This window comes from Ailuropoda melanoleuca, chromosome 10 (genome assembly GCF_002007445.2).
Source record: "Ailuropoda melanoleuca isolate Jingjing chromosome 10, ASM200744v2, whole genome shotgun sequence".
NCBI lineage: Eukaryota > Metazoa > Chordata > Mammalia > Carnivora > Ursidae > Ailuropoda > Ailuropoda melanoleuca.
The window spans coordinates 39,229,606-39,245,989 of record NC_048227.1 but is presented as its reverse complement, the minus strand read 5'-3'; the positions used below and the strand labels follow the sequence as shown (position 1 = coordinate 39,245,989).

General features: G+C 38.0%; 1 protein-coding gene across 4 annotated transcripts in view; it reads right to left on the bottom strand.

The window, feature by feature from the left end:
* HTR1E (5-hydroxytryptamine receptor 1E) overlaps positions 1 to 16,384 on the bottom strand; it is a 76,493-nt gene that overhangs the window by 28,376 nt on the left and 31,733 nt on the right. Inside the window, exon 1 of one of the 4 annotated variants that reach the window (XM_034670753.1) lies at positions 10,770 to 10,937. The exons of the other annotated variants lie outside the window; for them this stretch is intronic. The gene's annotated coding sequence lies outside the window, so the exon portion shown is untranslated. Of the gene's footprint in view, positions 1 to 10,769; positions 10,938 to 16,384 lie in introns of those variants that run through there. 4 annotated transcript variants of the gene reach the window in all.

Below are 16,384 nucleotides of genomic sequence, written 5' to 3'. Positions count from 1 at the left end.
TGATTTTTGAATTTTGATCTTTTCTGGATTAGTGGCCTGTGGTACAGTCCTCTCTCCCGATGCTAGGCAGCAGGGTGGCATACATGCCACCTGCCATATCCAGCAGGCACATTCTTTATACCTGTCCTTCCTTGTATCTACCATGACAGAACTTTAAAAATACATCTTATTTTATTCCTTTTATCTTCTTTCCCTTTTCATGATAATTTCTCTGACCACCTACAGTTATTATTCAGTCTCCAGCAATAATTTTAACTTTTTGAATCATGACTCCTTTGTGAATTAGATGAAAATAGCTTTTCTCCCCAGAACAGTATATAAAACATATATGTAATAAATTTACATGTGATTTATTTCACTATACTGGAAATTGATTTTTCTTAAATATTTTATTTATTTATTTGAGAGACAGAGCGCATGGGGGTGGGGCAGAGGGAGAAGCTGAGTAGGGAGCCCAACAAGGGGCTTAATCCCAGCACCCATGAGATCATGACCAGAGCTGAAGGCAGACGCTTAGCTTAACTGACTGAGCCACCCAGGCACCCTAAACTGGAAATTGATTTTGATCACATTTTGATCATGGAATATTTTATTTATGGAAAATATAACATACAATCTAATAGTGCTTCTCTGGAAATAATTGAAATAAATCTAATTTATATAGTCGCCCCCCCCACAAAACTCCCAAGGTAAGTGTTAACTCTGCCCAAATTAAGGTATCTGATGTTAAACCTGAAAAAGAGGTTGTCATAGCAACATGAAAGTTATCTTGGGCCCTAAGTTGACTTCGACATTTTAATTTTGATGGCAGCCAGTGCTTAAAAACTGTAACTCAAAGGTAGGTTGTTATCAAAGAATATCAGAATTTTCTGGGACTCTTTTGGGTTGAATTTATCTAGCATCATTTCCTTTGTCCTCAAATCAATAAGTTTACCTTTGCAAAGCTGGCATTATTGATTTCCTCTATGCCAGAAAAGAAAGGACTATGAGCCCATATTTAAGTTTTAAAGTTGTCTAAATAGAAGGAATCTGTGAGAGAAGTCTCCAGTGCTTCCAATTATTTTCAGATTTCTTTCTGCAGGAAACTGGGAAGGCCTTGTCACTCTTGACTCTAACCTACAAAAACACTTTTCCCAGCACCGCAAGGTTGACATGGATGTCTCCCTGCAATTCTGGCTTTCATACTGGAGCTTAGATGTGGTTTGATCAACTAGGATTCTTTTGGCTGCAAATGCAGGATCCCAATTCAAGGAAAGATTAGATAGTAAAGAAGTTTATTATCTTACATAACAGAAAGTCCAGAAGTAGAATTAGTTCTGTCAGGTTGGTGACTCAGTAATTCAATGATGGTCATCAAGAATCCATATTCTTCCTATATTTCTGCTCTGTAATCCTCAGTGTGACAGTGTTGAATTTAGACTTGCTCCTCTTATGGCTATAAAATACTTACCAGCACTATCTGATGCAATATACATTCTTTTTTTTTTTTTTAAAGATTTTATTTATTTATTCTACAGAGATAGAGACAGCCAGTGAGAGAGGGAACACAAGCAGGGGGAGTGGGAGAGGAAGAAGCAGGCTCACAGCCAAAGAGCCTGATGTGGGGCTCGATCCCAGAACACCGGGATCACGCCCTGAGCCAAAGGCAGATGCTTAACCACTGTGCCACCTGACTTTTCTAGTTACAACAGGGGCCAAAGCAATGCCATGTGTTGAGTGCTTTCAATGAAGCACGAACAACCTGACAGTGAGGTCTGTTGTCCCTCAGTCATTGGGTTGGGGTGGGAGGGGGAGGGCAGCGCTATCCAAACAAAATCAGGATTCTATTAGGAAGGAAGAAAGGGAAATGGGTGTTGGGAAGGTAACTAAGATTCTCTATTGATCTTTTCCATAGTATCTATAATAGCAACTGTAGGAATTATATAAAAAAATTTACCTCAGCTAAAAATATCTGCCAATTAATCTAAACCATGAATTAACTCTCTATCGAGTTACTCTGAGAATGGGTATTCCTTTTCTCTAAAAGTTTTGCCTTAAGTTTTATTGTGTTTCAAGAATACTTTTTTATAAATCCAGCAATCATATGTGTAATAGAGAAAACCTTATATTCTGTTACACTTTTTAAAAAAAGGAATGGCTTAATACCCTGGTTTTGACAAGAACCACAGCAGCAGACAAGACAGCTTTGTGATGGTTGGTAGGGATCGAATCTGAAACACTGACACCATAATTTACAGGATAGGTGGTTTCTTTATCAAAGCAGCCAAATCAGGTATGATGTGAAGCATTGCAGATGGTGCACTTATATATGTATTATCCATATTTTGCCTCACTGAAGTTTTTACCAACTGAGAACCTTCTCACCATTTGCAGATGTTGATATTTCTGTAGTTTTCAAAACTGACTCTCAAAATAGGAATCATTTAAAGGTGTCATCAAGCAAATATACAGATAAAATCCAGAAGTTGGTTGTACCAAACTTCCAGAAATCAGTTTCATTCAGTTGTGTATTAGTGAAATGCATGAAGTAACTGTTTCTTCATTACTTGTCAGTGATCTTGGAGGAGGTGATATGTTTTCATTCTGACAGTGGCATTGCTCTGGGGCTGATTACAGGGTTAGAGCCCTTCGCCATGGGATTTGGTGGCCACGTCAGACTCTCCTGAATGGCATCCTGCCATTCCCTTTTCACATGTCTCCCATTCAGCCTCCCTCTTCTGCCTTTTCTCTCTTAGGTCTCCTCTCTCTGTCTCTCTCCTTGCTACCTTCCTTGTTCCCACCTTTTCACTTTCTTATTTTCTCATCTCCTTCCTTCCGTCTTCCCTAATATCTTCCTTGTATCCCCTTGGTCATTGCCATTATTCCTGTTATATCAGAAGAATCTTTCTAGCAACAGAATGCCATAGGAAGTGCTTTTCATTAAAAATACTAATAATTTTATTCTCTTTTGCCAAATTTTGATCTTCAGAGGAGTGAGTGACAGTGAAGGAGTATGAGTGTGCTGTACATGTGTGTGTGATATTTAATAATGAAAAACTGATATACTTTCTCTTTTAAACAATGATTACATTGATGACTGTCCTTGTGGGTAGAAAAGGAGGAATCCCTATTCCTTTAGTGTGTTTCACATATTCTAATAAAGTCAGGATTTGGCTACGGACTTTAAGGTATTAGAATGTTCTTAGACTAAAAGTTCTATCAGTGTCTCTTTTCCTTTAACTTAAACATTTTATTATTTGTAAACAGAGTGAAGAAGATGCATGTATGGGCAGCCTGGCAGAGTGAGAGGGTCCACATGTATGATGGCCTGGGGTGGGTATTGGAGCCCAAGCAGAGTACAGTTGGCATTCACATGGGGGCCAGTGGCCTGGCATTGGGGTATCAAAGATAGAACAGGTTGAAGAGGGTATACAGGGAAGGGGGTATGTAGAATAACTTGGCATGGGGTTTCGTGACTGAACAGGGTGGGGAGAACATCCACATGTGGTCATGACCTGAGTGGAGTAAGGAGGACATCTATGTGAGGGAGGTGGTCGTTTCAAAGATGAGAGACTGGTTATGTATAAGGGAAGTGTTTAAATAAGTAATTATGTTAAAGTTCATTGGAGCCAGATTTCTCACCTTTGGAAAAAGGAATTGCAAATATGGAAAGGGAGAAACTGGAATAAAAGTGGAGTTAGAAGACTTAATTGTGAAAACTCAAGGTTTTCAGAATATATAGACCAATGTCTTAATAACTGTAGATGTAAATGTGTATAGATTCATGTGTATGTGCACATACACATATTCCAAGATTCCTAATCTCTGTCCACTCCATGGTCCTGGGAGCACTGATACTCCAAAAGCTATAACTCCTCCTAGGGCTGAGACCTTGGCTTCTAAATATCATTCTTAAAGGAGCCAGAAGTCCTTGTAGAAATGGATGATTCCAGGTCTGGGGCAAGGAAAGTACAAATGAGCTTGAATCATCTTATACCACCACAAAACAAGGAAATGCTCAAAGAATGATGAGGATGCGTCAAAGGACTCAAGAACCACTTTGAACAGTCTCCCACTGGCCCAATTTGTGTCAGTTTGAACTTCAAATAAGTAATGATAGTATTGGATTATAGCTCATTGAATAAAATGAACAGTGAGTTCATACCGATAAAAATACATGAATGAATAAAAGTCTCAAAGCACATCACCACAGAATATTATTAAGTACACAGGGAAAAGAGTAACTTCAGAGTTGAGAAGGCTGGCGGAAATAATCTGAATCAAGTGATCAATGTAAACATAACCAATAAGAGAACAAACTGCAGTTATGTACAATTTAATAGGAAAATAGCATAACTTCTGTGATATTTTTACTAAGGATGCATAACCTAGATTGAGTCATGAGGAAACACCAGACAAACCCAAAGTGATGCATGTTCTACTGGACCATAGTTTTCTAGTGTCAACGTCATGAGAGTTAAGACTGAGATGCTGTTCCAGAGTGAATGAGATTAAAGAGACATGGTAAATAAGTACAGCACTTGATTCCAAACAGGATCTTTTTACTGTAAGAACATTACTGGAGTGAGGATTATAGTATTAATGTTTCAGTACTCATTTTCTGATTTTGATGGTTGTACTGTGGTTATGTAGAGAATGTCTTTTTTTGGTAGAAATACATACTAAAGTATTCAGGGGTGATGAGGCATTATTAGCTTGGCAATTTACTCTCAAATAGTTTAAGAAAAAAGTTCTTTGTACTATAACTGCATTTTCCCACCTGCACATTGGATTGTTTCAATATGAAAAGCATATGTATATAAAAAAAGGCTAAAGATGAAAATAAAAGGAGATGAAATGATTTTCAGTTATGGGCACAAGGAGAATTTAATGGAGAAGGAGGCATTTGAGTGGAAACTTGAAGGATGGGAGGACCTGGTTGAACAAAAATGAAGGGAAGATCATTCTAGCAGCGGATACATGTGGGCTGCGTGGGCTAACTGAATCTCCTGTTCAGCCACACACACACACACACACACACACACACACACTGCCACTGCCTTGGTTTAGATTTATCATTTCTCACCCACACTGTTGCAGCAGTCCCCTAACAGATCTTCCTGCCTCCAAACGAGGAGCCTAGAACCTACTGTGCGTTTTAAGCCAAGGATTTACGATGAGAAGGTGGTGGTAGCATGGGAGAGACTTGAAAGAGAAGGAGAGTGTGTTGTACTGAACACCAAGGAAGTATCCAACCTTGCTAGACAATTTCTACATCGTAGACCGAGCTGTGAAGTACAGCAATGATAACGAACTGGCTAATGAGAAATAGCAGCTGTAAAACAAGCTTTCGTCTTACAGCCTCTTTTTAGAAAGCATTTTCTAAAAAGGGCTGTTTCCGTAGTCTACCTGCTCTGGGAACCAGCATCTAGCTATTGAAATAAAACTCACTCTTATTAAAGATATATGTATGCATTACAGAAATTTGTGATGGTAAAGGTTGATAACAAGAAGTAAAAATTATCCATTATCCCACAACTCTAATAATAACCACTGGCAAGTTTTCTTCTTCTTTTTTTTTAAAAAGATTTAATCAAGTAGTTAATTAACTAATTAATGTAGAGAGAGTATGAGCAGACAGAGTGGCAGAGGGTGAAAAAGAATCTCATGCAGACTCCACACCCAGCATGGAGCCTGATCTGGGGCTTGATCCCACAACCCTGAGATCATGACCTGAGCTGAAATCAGGAGTCACAAACTTAAACGACTGAGCCACCTCGGTGCCCTTCACTGGCAAATTTTCTTCCATATTCCCCCATCCAGCTCCTGCCCCACTCCCCACACACTCATAGATATATGGGATAATTCTTTACGTGTGTGTGTGTTTAATTTTACTTAATAATTATGTTGTAGCCATCTTGCCAAAACATGAAGTAATCTTTGAAAACATGATTTCTGAAATTATAGATATGCTATTATTGCTACAAATTTAGATTTTTCCCCCTATAATAAATAGTGCTACAAAGACATCTTTTTTTGTGTTAGTTATTTTCCTAAGATAACACCTCAAAGTGTAATTGAGTCAAATGATAAATATTTCAGGGATTTTTATAGAAATGGGAAAACTGCCATCTGGAAATAATAGATCATTGTACACAACCACCAAACATAATGAGGGTACCAGATTCTTGTAAAAGTGGTTTGCTTTATCTAGTTCAGGTAAATTATTTTTCTCAGAATGCCCACATATTCATATATTCTGCCTGGCCTTTAAACCCTGCATAGCTAAAAATATGAAAAGTGGAAAAAATGCATAAGGAAATTTTTAATATATTTCACTAATATAATTTAAACAACATTAACTTATGAATAGAATGAATAATGCTTTAGCCATCACTTGAGAGCTATTTTAAGAAGATGGTAATTGAAACATGAAATTATTCAAGTGGTACAAAATTTTACAGTTAATGAAAGTCCTATTAACTAATGTAGGTAAGATTTTAAAAAATTATTGCAAAATAAAAAATTATAATGATACATTAAAAATTGTAATGATGCAGTGGAACAAAAAATTTCTTATACTCAGTTGACATTCACCCCTCTGTTTTGTGGATTATCTGCTTTGAGGATTATATGAAGTAAAATTTTAAAACATTCTTAAATGGCTTCTGTTCCTGTCCAGCACAATGATTATTGTCTTTATCACCCAGTTAACATATGCTCAAGCAATCCAAACTCATTTTGGTGCCACCGTAGGCAAAATGCAATTAAGAAGGAAAATTTACTACTGAACTCGTCATAGAACAAGGTCCCCAAGCACATATAAATGACTTTCGATTATCCACTACTTTGCATTCTCTCATCAGCAGAGATAATTAGAAGCTGAATAAAAACATAATTTTATTTGCAGAACTCAGAGTAATCTCTTATAGCCACGATGTCTTTCTTTCAGAGTTTAGAGAATTCTGTGTGATTTTTATAATCTGTAAAGATTCTGAAGAGCATTGAGCCTACATGAGGAAAAGGGTGAAATAATCAGTTCTAAGAATGAGTATTTGATATGTGTAGTTATTATTATCACAGTAGGTGTATGTTCCAATAAACCTTTATTTAGAAAAACAGGCAGGGAGCCAGACTGGGCTCATGGACTATAATTTGCCAAACACTGCCCTGGAGGATACTCTGATGAGCTGGCTGTCCAGGGAGACTCTGGCCCAGTCTGCTCCTCTGTGAGATGGAAACCGCTCTAGGGCCTGCTGCTGTGCTGACAGTTGTGCATATGGGCCCGATGGAAAACCATATTTGGGAGTTTCTGACCAAGTAGTGGGTGCAGAAGCCGGAGTGTGAGGGCTGTGCTGGAACAGGTTCAGCCTTTCTCATAAGAAGCACCAACTGTGAGCAGAACATCACATACAGAGTAGTTGAATCACTACGCTGTATACCGAAAACTAATGTAACATTGTGTGTCCGCTATACTCAAACAAAAAAATTAAAAAAAAAAAGCACCAGTTGCTAATTACAGATCACAAGTTTCCCTCCTTCCTCCTTTACACACACACACACACACACACACACACACACACACACGGAGAGAAATTTAGTTACCAGGACAAAGAGCTACAAAAGCTGGGGAGTGAAGAAAGATGTCCACAAAGGAGGTGAAAGCGTTAAGAAACTAGACCGCTAGACTCTGAAGTACAGAAACCTGCAGAGACACACAAGAGGAATGTTCGACTCAGTCTCGAATATTATGTCAGCTGAAACCTGAAAGAAGATTTAAGGGGAACATGCCTTGGGCTAGATGGATAGGCAGAAGCCAGATGAGACAGTTGTGAGAGTTCACGTAATGGAGTCTGGATTCTATCATGAGGGCAACTGGAAGAGGTCTCCTATTATTATCCTGTGTATCATTAAAGCATTTATTTTGGAATCTTCTTTTCTTTTCCCCTCATATTTTTATCTTGACTTTTTTTTTGTTCCTGTTTGCTTTTTTTTTTTTAAATTCATTCATTTATTTGACAGAGTATGTGTGTATGCAGGCGTTTGCAGGAGGGCAGGGCAGAGAGAGAGGGAGGGGCAGAGAGGGAGAGGAAGAGGGAAAGAATCCCGAGCCCCCAAGTTTGGCTGGATCTCACCAACAGAGATCATGACCTGAGATCATGACCTGAGCTAAAACCAAGAGACGCTCAACCAACTGAACCACCCAGGGGCCTCCCTGTTTGCTATCTTAATTCCAGCTAGGCATTCTGCCTGTTCCCTGCATATTACCTTTTCTGTGTTCCTTGCCCCCCACGTCTACTTGGATTCAGTAGGTCATATTTAGCACCAACTGTGGTGAATTGACTCAGAGGAATTTCTAGATCCCTAAACTGAATAATAGTCTTAACATAGCACTACTCTCTATAAAAGAATTTAATATATGATGGAAGTGGCATTTCAAATTGTGGGGGAAAGGTGAATTATTCATTAATGCAGTTTGGACCACTTAGTAGCCATCAAGAAAAAAAAACAAAGTTAGATCCTTATCTCACATCAACTAAATAACAAATGGACTAGTAATTTACCTATAAAATCATAGTACTGAATGAAAATGAGGGGCTTCTTTTTTAAATAATCTTGTATTAATACATACTTTTACAAATATGAAGTAAACCAAAATTGGTTAATTCATTCATTTATTAAAACTAGATAATAATGTAAGGCAAAAAATATCATTAAAAAATTAAAAAGACAAATGACATACTAGGGAAAATACATGCAATTCAGATTATGTACTAAGGACCAATTTCATTATTATGAGAAGAATTCCCAAAAATCAATCAGTAAAAGAACAACTATTCCAGAAAGAACCAAACCAAACCAAACAAACAAAAAAACCAAAACCCAAAAACCTGAGACGGTATAAACAGAGTGCACAGAAAAGGAAATACTGATGTTTTTAAACCTTGAAAAAATTTTCGAACAGCCTCATAATTAGAAGGAAGGAAAATGAAACTACCACAAGATCTTATTTTTCACTTACCATGTTACCAAAGATTACAAATTTTGATAATATTGTGTTAGTGATAGGGGGGAAATAGGCACTTCTATACATTGCTTCTGGGAATTTTAATCAGTATAGATTTTTCAGAGGAGAATTCGGCAACGGGTATCAAAATTACCAATTCATGTACATTTTGGCCTGGCAATTCCCTTATAGGAAATATATGTATACTTGCAGAGTTGTTTCTACAAGGCTATTTATTGAATCATTATTAACAGCAGATGTTTGCAGAAACAAACAAAACAAACCAAAAACCCCAAACATCCTTTAAGAGTGGTTAGTTAAGTAAATTATGGTACGTTTATACCTAATATATGATGCAACCATTAAACATGATAATTCAGAATGAATTAATCTCTAAAATATATCATTAGAGAAAGAAGTGGGGTGCAGAACAGTGTGTGCAGTATGAAGCCACATGTGTAAACTGTATGCTAGTGAATGCATTTGACATCTTTGGAAGGATACGCAAGAAATTTGTTATGATGACTGCCTCCAGGGAGGAAAACTGGTAGCTGAAAGACAGAGGTGGGAGAGAGAGGTGTTTTCTGCCTATCTGAAATATTGCCTATCTGAAAAATCTCTCTCCTGCAAAGCACAACTGTCCTTTGATGCTCTGACAGGACAGCTGACCCCTCCAAGCTTTTGGTCTTCTCTTGAAACTATCTCTGTTTAGTGCTTACATCTTCCGGAGACCATCTGCCATCTAATCTAATGAGAAATGCATTTAGAACCCTTTGTAAAATATAAAACACTGAACACAGTAAGGAGTAACTATCATTAGTCCTCGTCCAATATTGTGAATTATGTTAATTTGACAAGGGAAGCAAGGAAAAGTTGGAGTAGAAAAATACATTTCTCAGATCCTAAGTAGATTTAAGGTCTCTTATCTTCTGTGTATTTAATCTTTCCTTGTCAGAGAAAGAACCATATCTTTCTGAAGTTTAGTACGGTGCTTAGCTCACTGTGGGTGTTTAACGAATGTTAAATAATAATAATAGCTATTTATGGATCATTGCACCTCTTGATAATACTTTCCCTCCATTGAATCACACCTTTTAGCAAGCCATTTTTAAAATGTATTCCTAACTAAATTAAGGTGCAATAACTCACAGTGAAAATTGATATTTATATAAAAAAGAGAACTGGCACAAAACCAATGATTTAAGCTGCAACTTTCCAATTCTTTTTTGGTGGCATTAATAATGGTGCCCTTTTGAAATGTCTTTTCTTCTTTCAAGTACCATACTATAACTGTGATAGGCTGGCTAGAGGGGATAGTCTTCCCATTTGCTCTTTTTTTCCCTTTCCCTTTGCTTTCACATTTTGTGATACGCCATGGGGGAAGGGCATCAAAGGGAATAATAACCTAATTTTAACCTGTAATTGCTCTTGCTCTTTGACTATGTCTGTGTTTTCAGAGTCTTCCTGCTCATTATGCTATATCAGTTCTCAGCAATGGCACATGTGTACATGGGGGCTGAGAGAATGATCTCTGAGAGCCCCTCCAATTCAGATAATACACGTTTCTCAAGAGAAGACGTACATTTTATGTATCTGGTATTGTTTTTGGTTATGAGGAAGTATGTTGGTTTAATAAGCCTGAATAAAACATTAACCCTTTAAAAGGATAAAAATTCTTTAGGTCCTTTAAGAATACGTCCACAGAGCTGAGTTTCAGAAACTTCAGAGTGATGAAAATGCATATTTATATCTTTGAAGCGTCACAGAAATTGATTATTCTTACCTGAAATGTCTTTTCTCTGCCTGGCAAACTCCTACTGAGCATTTAAAACTCAGTCTAAACATCATCTCCTTTCTGAACCTTTCCCCAACAAAGAAGAGCCAGCTCTGCTCCCTTGTGATCTTACAGTGCTGCAACACTCTTGAGCTCTATACTTATCTGCTTTTGTGACAGCATCTTCCATCAGACTGTGAGCTCCTTCTTGGCAAGAGTGTTTCTTATCCATCTTTGAATCCCAGTGGCTGGAACATGGGAGGTGCTCAACAAATGTTTCCTGAATGAATGAATGAATGAATGAATGAAGTATTGGAAGTAAGCAGTCCTGGGTTCTAGTCCCAGCTCTGCTGCTAATAATGTGTAACTGAGCAACTTGATTAACTTTTCCAGTTTTCAGTTTCCTTAAATATAAAATGAAGGGATAATTTAGAAACTCTCTCAGGTCTGTTTGATGATTTTGTCTTCTTAATAAGATTACTAACTCCTTTTGGCAGGGGTTCTATCTTCTGTGTTGTTGTGCATAGCACACTGTTTAATAAATATTTATTATATCACTCAGAAAAACATATCAAATAAGCAAGCCATGATTGAATTGTTGGGCAGATGACTGGTATCACTTCAAACCAAAGGGCTGGTCTTTATGCATGGTTAGGTTTAAAAGACCATCTGTAACACAGAAGTATTTGTTCATGTTCTCATGCATCTTCAAGTCTGAAGGGCCACTATAAAGTGGTAGCAGAGGCTGGGTCTCAAAGAGACAATGGTTAATGGAAATGAACAATAATCCTTATTATGAATTGATATTTTATTGAGCACTTATTTCATGCCAAGTAAATTACATGTTATTTCTAATTTTCAACACAACCTTCCAAAACCTTAGAAAACCATTGAACCAAACCTTAGAAAAGTTATATAACTTGCTATTCCAATTATCTATTACTATGTAACAACCTCCACCCCCCATCATAAGGGCATTAAACGGTGACCATTTTGTTACACTCCTGGATTCTATGGGTCAGGAATTGAGAACCAGCATATTAGGTATACTTTGTTTCTGCTGCTCTATGTCTAGGACCTCAGCTAGGAAGTCTTGAAGCTGGGAATGCCTGGCAGGCTGGGGGCTAGAATCACTTAAGGGTTTATCCTGGAAGTTGATGCTGGTAGTTAGCTGAGATCTCAACTGGAGCTTGGAACCAGAACACCTGTGTCTGGCCTTTCCATGTGGTCTCACACTTCCTCACACCAGAGTGACTGGGATCCGTTCGGAGTGTTTCAAGAGGGCTAAAAAAAGCAGTATTGCTTCTCATGACATAGTTTCAGAAGTCATGTAGTGCCACGCCTACTGTAATCACAGGCCTTCCCAGATCCAAGGGATGGAGAACATTGACCCCGCCTCTCATTAGAAGATTTAACATCTCCTTGTAAAGAGAACTTGTGTGATGAGAAATCTAGTGAGCATTTTAGAAAATCTGCCACAATAGCCCAAGGTTTCAGAGCTAGAAAGAGATAGAGATGAGATTTAATTTGTCCATTTTAGTTTAAGACTTACACACTTTTCATTACACCATAGGATCTCAGTCACTTGATGATGCTAATACTTGGAAGATTTCCCTTATTTGTAAGTCTGTTAATTTAAGAAGGTTATCTTTCCTTAAAAATCTAAATTTTTCCCTCCTTACTTTTCTCTATTCCCCTGTATCTCTTTTTTTTTCCATTGGACCCAATTACGTCACCTGACTTTTTTCTCTCTTTTTTTTTTTTTTTTTTTAAAGATTTTATTTATTTATTCGACAGAGATAGAGACAGCCAGTGAGAGAGGGAACACAAGCAGGGGGAGTGGGAGAGGAAGAAGCAGGCTCATAGCGGAAGAGCCTGATGTGGGGCTCGATCCCATAATGCCGGGATCACGCCCTGAGCCGAAGGCAGATGCTTAACCGCTGTGCCACCCAGGCGCCCCTCTCTCTTTTTTCTTGGTATATCATTTTTCTCTCTTAAATTCCACGATTTCCTTTATTCATTTTTTTTTTGAGAGTCTGGAAAATTATGAAACCACCCCATCGTTTCATCCCTTACTGTCTTCTGAGAAAGACTATTGGTTAAAACTACTTAGTTCAGAGAAAGACCACCTATTTGTAATCATTCCTCGAATTATTTACTTACAGCTAGTGGGGTGTCTGTGTTTGTGTGTGTGCATGTGTGTTGGGAACCCCTGGATGGACTGGCCTGGCTGTTGGGATTACTTGAGAAGGTCATACTGGGATTATTTGTGAAATTTACTAGGGCAGTTGTTTTAACCCTGGCTATGATGCAAATTAGAACTACTTGGAGAACTTCTGCAAAATGCTGATGACTGTAACCCACCCCAGAACCATTAAATCAGAATCTATGGGGGCAGGGCCAGACACTGATACTAAAAAACAAAACAAAACCGAAACTTCCCAGGTGAATAAAACACAAGAGCATGTTTAGGAAACACTGCACTAAGGAATTCTGACGTTTGCAGTTGAGAATCATTGAGAATCTCTGAACTGGGACTCATAGGAGGTGAAGGGAGTGGTATACATTCCATGCCAGGGAGAGGAGCCTCTTTATTGGATAGGAGCACTCCTATAGAGGGTGGTGAACTGCTTGGAGGCAGTGGGTAGCGCTGGTCACACTTTGGGTAGGAGCACAGTGAACACTCTAGGACTGATGGAGACCCCCCACCTCAGACTGCAACCCTCAAGGGGTAGAAGCCCAAGAGGCTGAGTCCCTCAGGTCAGGACTGGCCTGGAAGGCTGCCAGTGGGGCATGGAGCGGGTGCAGTGATGGAGAACTTGGCCTGTAGAGGCAACGGAAACAAGGCAGAAGGTGATTTTAATTGAACGGATTTGGTTCTGAACCAACAGCCTGAACGACACAATCCGGGGGCGGATGAAGCACAGGAAATTTGGAGACTATGTTTCCAATGATGTTCCTTCTCTTTTCTCTTAATGGTACCATGTTGTTTCATTCACTGATTTTAAATTATCAGCAATAGTTTTATGTGAAAGTTATCATTCCTGCATATGAAGTTAACTCTTCATGATTTCAGGAGTAAATGTTACTTAACACTTAACTTTTAGGGAACTAAGGTGGGACCTCTGTCGACATCAGTGAAAAGTCGATAGCACTGAATTACTGTGCGTCAGGGATCATCTTACTATTTTGCTTACAAACCCCTTAAGAGAATTTTGAAAAATTGTACCCCTTGCCCTTCTTAACTTGCCATCTAAAAATGTGTATGTTTGAATAGCTGCAAGGAACGTAGCTTCCAGTACATTTAAATTAGTGATATATCAAAATAAATCTGTTTTCATTTAAATGTATCCAAAGCAATACAGTCTTATATATTCCATTACCTATTTAAAATATGTAAAAACAAATGCTTTTTTTTAACAGAGCATTAGGAATATGTAAGGATACTAAAATTAACAAACATTTGTTATTTGTAAAGTTTTATTTTATTCCTTTTTTCATTTGATTTTTCAATACCGTGAATCAGCTTTAAGAGAATTTAAGGTACTGTGAAGAGATATTCTAGTTTCTCCTCAGATCATATATATCTTTTGCCTAAGATACTTCAAAGGCTTTCTTTCAAATTGTAATTTATTACTGTTGCTAAGAAAAGTCCAAGTAATACAGTGTAACCACACCATGTGCTTATTTAACTTAGGCAGCTCTAACTACTCATGCTTGAAAAAATATATACAGAGGCAGAAAGAAATCATTTAAATACTGTGAATGACTCTGCTATATCACTAAGTGAGTGTATGACCCTCCATCACATTTTCCTTGGTTCTCTCACATTGAGAGCATCGTGCTATGCTGAATATGATTCTTACGTTTACTGCTTAGACCACATATTTATGCATATTTATTACTGAACATAATTATAACATAAAACTGCATATGTTCATGTAATAGTACTTTATGGACAACATGCAAGAATTTTACAAATAATTGTAAATATATTTAATTTTTGTCTTATGTGCTAATAGTGCAACCTATCCCACACCCAAAGATATGATTCCAGTGCCTATTATTTTATTCCTACAGATGACTATGTGAGCTTTATTCAAAATTAATGATGATTTAGATCAAAGTCATGGATGATTTTTAGAACTGGCAGGCTGTATACTGTTAGGAAGCCTTCTGTAGCATGAATTGGCTCATGTAAGGTGCCTCTCCTTTGTATTCCATAGTACCCTGTGCACACTTTCCTTCTAGGATTTTCTAGAATTATGTCTTGAATTGTATAGTAATTTGGCTGTCTCATTGTCTTACCCCTAAGATTATGAAGTCCTTGAAAAGAGTGTTCCTTGTGTTTCCACTGCTAGACATAGTGTTTGGCATATAGTAGATGCTTGACAAGTACTTACAGGATAAATTATTATATTAATCTCTTTATATCAATGTCTGGCCAGTTTCACAATGAGTTAAGATGATTTGCATTTGATCCTTATTTCTGACCCAAACAACTTCAGGCAAATGTTCTTTTTAAATTTTTTTCTTTATGTGTTCCCTCTCCAAGGGTAGGAGATCACACAACCACTTTTAAATTGTTCTGTTTTTCATCACTAACCAATTCTCCTTCATGTGCAAATAAAATCTCACCTGCTTTATGTTCCTTTCTTCTTTGCCCATTTTCTGTCATCAAGAAAGGTACATGGAAAAAATGCTCACAGGAAGGCATTCGTACTTAGAAGATTTAGCCTTGGGGAATGAAGCATGAGAGACTATGGACTCTGAGAAACAAACTGAGGGGTTCAGAGGGGTGGGGGTAGGGGAATGGGATAGACTCATGATGGGTAGTAAGGAGGGCACATATTGCATGGTGCACTGGGTGTTATATGCAATTAATGAATCATCGAACTTTACATCAGAAACCAGGGATGTACTGTATGGTGACTAACATAATATAATAAAAAAAACATTAAAAAAAAAAGATTTAGCCTTGGGAACTAAAGGCAAACCGGAAGCACAGGGATGGGTTGTTGATTTAAGCTTTCTGCACGATTGATATTAGCCTCAGTGCAGTTTTTGGTGGTGATAGTATCCTTCCACAGGGATGTATTCACCTTCATGTATCTGTTTTCCCACACATTTTTCAGTATTGGCAGATGCTCAGTGTCTGAAGCTGAGCCGTGTCCCCAGCATGTACCTTAGAAGAGTAGACAAACCCACTGGGGATTGCAGTGGACCAGGGACATTTTTACACTTTCCGTGGACAGGTGTTATACACACCATTTCAGATTTAATATGTTTCCATTCTTAATTCCAGGCACTCACATCATATTCTCCATTTTTAAAGCAGGTCTGACATTTCCCTGAATGCCAGTCATGAGCATGTATGCCTGGATCTTGTGCCACAAGTCCATGCATTTGTAACTTGTCTTCCCTGTGTGGATGTCAGCCTGTGACTTTGCTTTGACAGCACAGGCACATAAGTAGCCAAGTGTTAAGTGAATCTGGAGTAATTAGAGGGCTCATATTTAAAGGGTTACTCAGATCAAGCTCTGCAAAGGAGCTGAATTTAGACTAGGCTAAAAAATGTGGAATATTCCCTCATCTTCACTTGCCACCCATTTCTAACATAAGGA